General features: G+C 44.8%; 1 pseudogene; it reads right to left on the minus strand.

The window, feature by feature from the left end:
- Positions 1-837: 837 nt before the first annotated feature.
- Positions 838-1,823, minus strand: LOC114214751 (small ribosomal subunit protein uS2 pseudogene; annotated as a pseudogene).
- Between the last annotated feature and the right edge of the window lie 8,365 nt (positions 1,824-10,188).

Consider the following 10,188-nt stretch of genomic DNA (forward strand, 5'->3'; position numbering starts at 1 on the left):
GCTATAGGGACTAGTGCAGAGCAGGAAAAGAGTTTGAGAGGGCCTTAGCCCTCATTTCTTACATTAGGATATGGATGCAACAGTAGAAAGTCTGCCTCTCCATGAATTTGGAGATCATGGACATAAGGTCACCTTCTGAGTTGAACTAGTGAAATTCACAGACAATGGATATGATTAGTCATCTGTGGGAATAAAACAAGAGACTGTGAAATGCATAGACCTCACAAAACCAATCAAGGTGGGCGATTTGGTGTAATCAGAGGAAAGCAGGTCCAGAATGTGAGTGACATTTCGTAGAAGATATTTAATCAATTGTATTGCACACTTCCTAGAGGAAGACTGTTTGAAGGTGGGTGGAGGTGTGGACAGAAGAAGAAGTAATCAACTGGGCTACAGAAAGTGAAAACCCAAGCACTGTGCAGAAGAGAGACCCTGCCTCTTGCGGCTGCCCGAGAAATGTGCTCTGCTGTGGGACTGGAGTGCTTCTTCTGATCTCTCTTCAGTACCCTCTGTGCTCTTCGCTCAGCATTCATGCTCATTTTGTTCCTAGGACTGGCTGCCCTAGACAGTGGACATAAGCTTTTCAGTCCCTGGGAAGAAATGTCTTCCAATGTAAATTTGTAGGTTGACTATGAGTAACCTTATGGATTTGCCTGATTCAAGCGATCTTGAATTCTGAAAACTTCTGAGTTCCTGATGAGGATAAACAATAAAATTTGGAAAGTGATCAGTTTCTCAAAGGGATACTACATGAGACCTCTTAATAGGCAGCAACAGCCTTCTCCTGGGAAGGCACTGACCTCATCCTCAGTCCTTTCTTGCCTTCAACAGATAGTACTACAATATCCAGATAGGCGAAGGATTCTTAATCTGATTAGACCCAATGACCTGATTTTTTTTAAGAAACTGTTTATTTTCCTTCAACTTTATTTCCATTTTGTTTGCCTTTGTGGAAGGGCAGCTTAAGACCATGTAAGTGGTTGTTCCTACCCATTCAGCGGTCTGAGCAGTGGGAGCTGCAGACCAGTCTTCGGGGGTCAGCTGGGCACTCCAGTTTTCAGTAGGGAACTGCTGAATACGCACAAAGGGCACCTGCACACTTGCAGACCAGTCTGCGACCTCAGGTTGAGTAGCGGTGAACTCGGGAGCTGGAGTAGTCCATTCACCCTGAAATTCCTCCTTCATCACAGCCTTTTCAGCAATAGCCTGCTCTTCCTTTTCAATTTCTTCAGGATCTCTGTAGAAGTAGAAATCAGGCACGACCTCAAAATGGTGCCACACATGCACAGAACTTCCCGGGCCAGCATCCACATCAGACCCACTGAATGAGTTCCCTGGTTGTTGCAAGGGATGGCAATGTGCACATAGCGCAGTAGAGAGTCTGTGTTACACAGAGTGATAGTAGGCAGGTTAACATAAGAACCTCTGCGAGAGGCTGGTGGTCAGCCCTGGGATCAGTAACCACCAGAAGTCTCCTGGAAGGCTGCCTGAATCTGGTTAGCAAAGGTTCCAGGAGTGAAGCAGCCAGCAATAGGAGTGGCTCCAGTAGCAGCAGCAAACTTCAGCACAGCTCACTGGTTAGTATTCCCAGATGATATGACATTGACATCAGCAGGGTTTTCAATGGCAACAATGGCATGAGCTGCCAGCAGAAGTTTCTCCCAGGTTCTCTTCAGATTTTTCATGTAGACGTCATCACTTTTCCTTTTGTAGATGTACTGTTCCATTTGGATGTCAAAGTTGGTGCCACCTAAGTTTGTTCCTGTTGCAAGGAATTTGATGACATCCTCCTTCATTTGCAGGACATCAAGGTCTGCAGACATTGCATAAGTTTCTCTTTAAGTTGCCACGGGAACACAGAACAATGCTGTATGGACCCCTCCCTGGGTAGCATGGAAAGCCAATGACCTAATTTTAAATGAATGTTTTGTTAAGTTCCATTTACTATTCTGAAAAGAAATTCATAGATAATAAACCACTATACACATATTTTTAATATAATGTCCTAACTATAAAAATAAAGAAAAATACTGGTGGAAGAGGAATAATTTGTGATAAAATACTATGTATTGGAGTATATGAATGCTTGGGGATGACTAACTAGAAGATAGAATGAAGTAGTCCATTGCTTTGAGATCAGAGTGGATGTGACAGAGACAAATGTAGACAGAGACAGGTGTACTGGCAACTCAAATACCAAGAATGATGTCACTGACAGTGAGGTGCTTTTCTGAGGTCGTGACTACTGCTGGTAAAGTTCTGAACCAAACACAGCACAATCTTTACTTCCCTTAAAAATGCTTAGAGAGCATTTATGGAAAATTCCATGTATATTAAAACTATGCAAAAGTAATTGTATTTCCAAGTAAAATGGGATTGAGTTCTACACCCAGATAATTATAAACGGGTTTTCCCACACAAACATCCAGTGTGAGTTTTGAAGGTTACCCAGGACACAAAACATTTCTTGATTAAGGTGCCTGTGGTGCATAGAGAGAATAGCATCCTGACTTCCCTGTCACTAAATGCCACTAGCGCCCCTCCCAAAAACTGTGGCAATCAAAAAAATGCCCCCTTGAGTTTCCAATACATGCCCCAGAGGTGGTTCCACTCATGTTGAGACACACTGAATTAAGTCAACAGAAATCAATCATGAGGCTCCAATAAGACAAACGTGCCCTGTCCCAAGGCACAATCATTCCATGACCGGGCATCACAGAAACCCCCAGCTAGTGGGGAGAAGGGACAAGGATGGATGAAAGGTGGGTAGAGTATCTAGTTCTAGAAGGAGACGCAGAATTCTAGGGAGGACAAGAATTAAGAACTTAGGAGAGGAAACCAGAGTAACAGTTCACCTCTGGGATTTGGGCCAACATATAGGGAAGGGCCAACAGAGAAAGAACTTTGGCTCTGGAGCCACACCAGTACCCAGGTTAGTTCTGGGGAGCAGTTATCCCAGGCCTGGCTGAAAGGGAAGGATTTGGGGTCAATACAGGAACCTGGAAGTAATAACTTGGTTCCTAGGACTTGGGTCTGGGAATCGTGACTTATTTCCAAACCCTTTACACACAGCACCAACCAGAAGTGACTCAGCATCAGGCATGGGCTTCAGTCTTCTCAAATAATAGCAGCTGAGAAGATGGCAAAAGAAGGAAAGACCAGCAGTCACAGATTATCAACACCTCACGTATGATTGGAGAGGGGATGTCTATACAGCATTTGATTTTCTTACATTAGAGTGCTTTTTGCCCTCACTTAAACACAAACTAATCAGTTCATTCTTTAAACAAAAATACCTGTTCATGAGAACAAGACTGGGGCATTCACAAACCATTTCACCCACCCCCACATCATTTATTTGTCAGCTTCCTGTGGTCAGACATAAAATGGCTGCCTGGAACTCAGATTTGGAGTCCATTTCCAAAAGTGGGGTCATGAAGGTGTGGCCATAAGTCAAGGTGATGGTTATACTGTATACCATAATTTACAAGGATAAGTACATGATTTTGCCTGGAGCCTGGACTAAGGCCAGCCCTACAACCCATGCTTTGTGACTCAGAAGCCAAACGACACTCACATAAACCCAATATTCCCTGAAGACCCTCCCAACAGGATGATGCCTCATCTCCTATGACCATTCCCAAAGTCCCATCCAAGACAATTATCTAATCTGTGCTCAGAAATCAAATTATCTAATGTTTTTACTCTATTGGCCTGAGCAGGCTTCTTTGTACATACAGTTCCTGGAAAATATAAAAAGATGCTTTTACTTCAATCACCACCCTTTCAAAGTTCTTATTACTCGATCTGTCCCACACTCATTAGAGTGGATAGTCATGAGAACATTACAGTGCTTGATAGAATGAATTAGCAAAATTGAGTCCTGAAAGAGAGAGAGAGAAATAAAAGCATTCTGTGAATGAAAAAGGATTTTCCATTTTAACCTGTAAAGAGGGAAGGGACTAAAGAAATGATCTGCTATTATGAAATAATAAGTGAGATAGCTGACAATAAGTTTTCCTCTTCCAGAAGCTTTGATTCTATCATGCTTAAGATATTGCTGAATTGCACACCAAAGGTCCCAACTCATTTTGCTGACCTCTCACTTGCTGTCTGATATCTTCTTCCCTCCACTCTTCTCCACTCTCTCTTGATCTGATGTCTCCTATCTCCCTGTAAATACGATTCTCTAAGGCTGTCTCGGCCCTTAGCTGGTGAGGATGTGCCTGGATAGCTTTCAGGGCTGTTTACATTTTGCTTGTTTCCTCAGTACCACCAACCAGGGATTTGATCCCCTAGTAGTTTAAGGTGTAGGAGCCCACTGGAAGTAACTCCAGACAAGGCTCTCTATGAAAAGGAAGGACATCTTTATCTACGTGCTAATATACTTCTTTGTGCTTTTTAAAAATATGAAGGCATCCTTAGTATTTCCCTCCTGTGTATGTCTCAGTTTAAAACCCTGAATGCAGATCCACTTCCCTGCTCAGAAACTTTTGATGATTTCTCACTGCCCATAAAACCAAGTCCAAGTTTGTAATATAGTATTCCAGATCCTCTGTGATCTGCCCCCAACACACCTTTCCAAAAAATCAACTCTTCCAGCCACAGTGAGAGAAGCAGTGGCTGAATGTGTAGCCTCTGGGCTCAGATTCCAGCTCAGTCACTTACCAGCTGTGGCCTCAGATAAGTTACTTAAAACCTCTCTATGACACAGTCTCCTCGACTGTAAAAATGTGATAATAGTAGTAATAATTTGAACTGCATGAGAATCAAGGGAACTAATAAATGTTAGCTGCTGAGAATAGCATCTGATACATGATAAGCATCATCTACTATTGCAATTAGCATTACTCACTACCCTCAGCACACTTGCATTTTTCTATTTTTTTGTATCTTTTCACAGTTACCAATTTCTGGAATGCTCTTTCCTTCTCTCCACTCCTCTAAATTCTACCCATCCTTCAAAGTCCTGATGAGATCTTTCCTTTTCCACAAACTTCCCTGGACTGTTCAGTTCTCAGCGTCCTTTTTTTCTGTGTACCAATGCACAGATTATCTACTCTAGTAATTTTGCAAATGGTCATTTGTTGCTTCATGGCACTTCTTGTATTGTTACCCTGTGATATTAACTTAAAATGTAATATCACCATGTCTCCCCCTGTTAGCCTGTGAGTCCTTTGAAGGCAGGGACTCGGACATGTCTTTGTACAGAGCTCAGCACCTGTACATTGCTTTTCCAAGGAATACCTCAATTAATGTCTGTTTATTTGACTTGATTTGATCCAGAGGTTGAAGGCAAGTTTGTTGGACGCTTTTGGAAGTGGTGAACTGGAGGGAGTATAGAAGAGTTGGAACCTTAGTTATTTACTTGTTGAACATTTATGAAGTGTCTGTGCAAGATGCTCCACGTGCACCTTGTACCTGACAGGGCATCACCCCCTCCACTCCAGGAGGCGGTAGCAGAACTGTCTGTTGGGTGGAGATCCACTGGGATGAGATCAGGTACTGTATTTGGCCAGAGGGGGCAGGCTTGGCAGCCAGAAGGGCTTTTAGAACAGAAACTTCTGTTCTTTCTCTCTCTGCAGGATGCAGGGAGGCAGGAACAGAGTCCCCAGGGCTGGCTGCAACATAAAAAGGTCTCCTAAAGAACAGTAGTTCCCACAAAGAAGTTTCACAAATTCAGACCTTCCTTCCTTCCTTCCTTCCTTGGTTACTCAGAGTTGCCCCTGGGTGAAAACCTTTGGCATTTAAAAAGGCTGGGGTAGGTAAGATAGGAGAAGGGCTAGGGTGGTATTAGATCAAGACTTCTGGGTTCTAGTGCAGATTCTTTCACCTACTTTTCTGGGTGGCCTGGACACCGATGTCATCGCCACACTCTTAAGTCCCCTCATCTGTCAATGAAGGTGTTGGATCAATATGTAAGCTCTAGGGTCCCAGTTCTCTCTAATATTCTATCACCCTAGAATTCTTCTTATAGTAGAGTTGTTGTTATCTACTAGTTCTTGTTATGTACAGAGACTTCCTTTGTCAGAAATTCAGATTCTTCTGACCAGTGAAGCTCAACTGAGTCAGTCCCTAGGGTACGGGATGGTCTCATTTATTGGGAGTGGCCCTGCTTACAACAGTCTTGGGATCCTTTTCCTTCTCCACCAAATCTGGGAAAATAAGGACTTGAGATATGGGATAACAAAGAGATGGCAGGGTAATAATGGGGCAAAGGTGTTAAATTGGAGCCATCTCTGTTTATCTGGTCAATTGTCCTTGCCTTTGGATTATCATTGTTTCCTCCTTGTAGTTCTGGTGAAAGGACTGGAGTCATGGTAGCTAATGAGGGTAAAGTTCTAGGGAGATGAAGCAAGACTGCACTGAGGCTTGGTGACACATGTGCACAAGTGGTCAGAGAACCTACACTGGCCTTGGGCTCAGCCTTACTGATGCATTTCCCTTACTGATGCACCCCTCCCACTGCAAGATGGCGCTCTCTCCTTCCAGTCACACAGATGTCCTCAGCAGCTTTCCTCAGATGCTCCTGGCTGTTCCTGCTTCAGTACCACCCCTCCCTCTCAACTTAAGCTCATGATAGCCCCTCCCACAGATTCACCTCTACCTCTCCAGCTAAGGTAGCCAGTCGGCCTTCTTTACTTACATCAGGCTCCTGGGGTGTGAGATCACTGTGGTCATGTCTCTTCATGCCTCTGAGCCCATCTTGTGCCTGGAAAATCATGTCAAGGAGGACGATATTGCTGCTGCCACCTTGGGAAACTGTGCTGTGTTCTAGGCTTTGGGGAATAGTGTGGCAGGCAGAGGACTGCCTAGGGCAGAACATGTACAAGGATACCAGTTCTTGTAGGACAAGTGGTCAAATGTGGAAATGGACATCTGTCCCACTTACTTATTTTGCATTCTTTACTTTGCCTTACCTCTTCCTGGCAATGCAACAACCCCGGCTAGGTGCTTGGCTCTGTGACAGTTGCTGGAGGGAGTGGAAGGGAGGAGAAAACACATGGCCTGAACCTCCAGGGAGCTTGCAATCTGGTCAGAGAAGCAAGGCATACATACATTTGCAAGAATTTGTAAGGGTGGCCTAAAGTAGGGGAATTTTACCTGGTATCTATGTTGAGCTTAAACATCTAAAAATCCCAAGTCCATCTTTCTGGAGAGAGGATTCATAGTTATCTGATTTTAAAGGCACACTAGACCCCTCATAAGGATGAATAACTGAGCTCAAGTTGGAAGACCTAAGCTGGAATACTGCCTTTCCACCTGATTTCTGTGCGATCACACAGATCGCCCTGATGATGATCCTCAGTTTCTTCATCTCTAAAATGAGGAAAATGGTTTCTGTCCTACCTCCCTCAGAGCATAATTGTGAGGATCAAATAACACAAGTGTCTGAAAGTGCTTTCTAAACCATAAATCTTTAAAACCAACCCACAAGGCCATACAAAATGACAGAACATAGTTTATGGAAACTTGGAGATGTTTGCAGGGATATTCTCCTCTTGCAGACAATGCGATTGGGACCCAGACAGGGTAAGTGGCCCAGGGATAAATAGCTGGTCCAAGGCACAGCCAAGACTCTGCCCTGGAGCCGCAGGGGAGCCAGGCAGCCAGCGCCCAGCACAGCTCTCCGTCTCTGCGAGCCCTCTGGCCTCGTCTGCTGAAGACAGGGCCTCTTGCTCCCTCAGTTGCATGGAAAATCCTATCTGGCTGAGTCTGGATTGTCTTTTTTTTTTTTTTTTTAACCTCTTCATTCTCTTCTGCTTCAGTCCCCACTTCAAAACCTCTATGAAAATGGTTTCCAAAGGGAATCTGGGTTTCAAGTTACATCACCAGCAAATAATTCATTCCCTTCTGGAAGAAACCCAGAGATAAGTTGGGAACAACTTGTGTGGAAAATGAGAGGCCTGGTAGCCAATCCAAATACTGCAGACAGAATTTTTGTGAGCAAGGGCTTTCTAAAAAACTGTTTGCCAAGATGGCTCACATCTTTGCAAGTGAAGATCTAGGACAAGTTCATGAAACAAATGACATAGTGGCAGCTTAACGGAAGGGGCTCTGGCAAGGAGGTGGGAGGTGGGCCAGTGGGGACTGTGGGCCTTCTCATCTGTCCATTTCTCTCCAGCTGCTGTGAAAGGCCTCTAATCCTAGATGAGTTCTCCTCTTTGCCAGTCTAGAAGAGAACCTGGGGAGCCAGCTCATCCAGGACGTGCCTCTGTCTCCACACTGGCTATCACCTGCAACACTGCAGACCCCAAGGGCTCTATTCTTTCAATAAATAGCCCCAGAGGAGAGTGCCCGGCCATCCTCTGTGACACATTCTAGTGTTTGACTGCTGTCAAATCTTGAAAAGTGGGCCTCACAGGGACCTTAAAATACCATCTTGGCCGTTTATGTTTATTTCCTCTGTTTCCTCTGGCTCCGACTGATTAGTGGAAAACTCCAAGTGTTCCACTTAAGAGTATGCCTTTAAATACTTGATCATAATGGGCCGCCTTAATCTACACTTATCTAGACCTGATAATTTAAAAAACATTTTATGTACTCATTAACTGGATCATAAACTTCTCCAACAGTTCTAGAATCTCTGCTACCTGACCCCCAGCTTGCCCTCCAAGAACTCCCCCGCATGCTCTTCTCTCCTTCCTAGGCACCCACCTCTCTTCCCTTGCTAAGAACCTTTTCATCTTCAATTCACCGACATTCGAACAGCTGTACAAGCACAAAGTGTTTAATTTGGGAACAGTGTCTGTGGGAAGGAATGCTTTGTTAATTTCCAAAGTAATGCAAAGCTTAATTTAGAAAGCCATATAGCAATTCTTTTGGTTCTGAAAGTCACGGAGATTATAGATTGCACTGCAGAGGCAACCTGCCTGATGATGTTAGCACTTTGCAGTGCTGGGTTTTTCCGCAGCAGTTCCATTTCCATTCTGGTTCGGAGACACAGCAGGTTCCTCCAATAGAAGCACTTGCTCCCTGAGGACAGGCCCTGTGTCTTGTTCAGACACTGTATGGCCAGGGCCAAGCAAGGGCAAGCAAGTGGTAAATGTCTTTAAATGATGGATTGCATTGCATTGCCTGTCTTTCCCCTCACTCCCTACTTTGGTCTTCAACTTCGTCCAAACAGGTTCTGGAACTAGGAAATAATGATGGTTGCTAAGTATTGAGCAGGGCAGGGACAACTGTGATCAGATCATAGTACCACTACCTTCCTTGAATCCAGGAGACTTAAAGAAAGTTAAAGTGCCAAGACTGAAGAGTATCATGTCCTAGCAGATCGAATATTAGAACCTGCCTCTCAGGGACACATATGATTAGGATCTGAAAAATAATGAGAGCTTGGATAGAACAGAATAGATTTAGAGGTAGGGACCATAAAATGTAGGAATGAGGAGGATGCATCACCACCACTACCATCGTCACAGTATTTGCGGCTGGAACTGAAACAGCTTCTGCTGAGCACCACTGCCCAGCAGCCATCTGTATGCCTCTGTGGGCCACAGGCAAAGCTGCCTCCCATCAAATGCCTGGGCTGCTTCTTGACTGTCATGGGATGTTCTAGAACCTCAGAACACATGCTCAGTTGCATTTCTTAATTCTCCAGGGCTCAAAAGCCCAGAAAAGAGAATTTAATCTCCCATAAGTTCAGGTATATACCGATTATGTGATAAACTAGAGGTCCCCACAGGTCAGTCTGGAAGGAAGGCCATAAGGAAGATCCCCGAGAGAAAGTCACCAAGAACGAAGATACTCTGGCCGAGGGGACCAGATCCAGCTAAGCACCTGAACGCTGGATAATAAGAGGTTTCAGGTGGAGTGCAAGGCTGAGTGCCTCCATTTCTCCCCTGGAGCCCCTCAACCCCTGATCCCACGAGAGTTCCGGGGCATTCTGGAAATGAGGGGACTGGGCCTTACTTAAGAAACAAAATACTGTGTCACGAGAGGTACAACTATTCTGGTGTGGGCATCTTCTCTAAAGGACCTGGACAGGATCTTGTCCTGCTGGTCAGGGAGGGAGACAACTACTGGAGGTCAATGGTTTGGGGGAGGTGGGCAGCAGCTTGGCAGCAACCAATTGGCAGTGGGGAGACTAGTGTGGCATGGGCAGCAGGCCTGGAGGACAGAGAAAGGAGAACAGACATGAAAGACGTGACTGCACAGCTAAGTGGTGGCAGAATTAGCCACTTC

The sequence above is a fragment of the Eumetopias jubatus genome, unplaced genomic scaffold (genome assembly GCF_037043125.1).
Source record: "Eumetopias jubatus isolate StellerSeaLion01/CBP00866 unplaced genomic scaffold, mEumJub1_p1.0 scaffold_1, whole genome shotgun sequence".
NCBI classification, from domain to species: domain Eukaryota; kingdom Metazoa; phylum Chordata; class Mammalia; order Carnivora; family Otariidae; genus Eumetopias; species Eumetopias jubatus.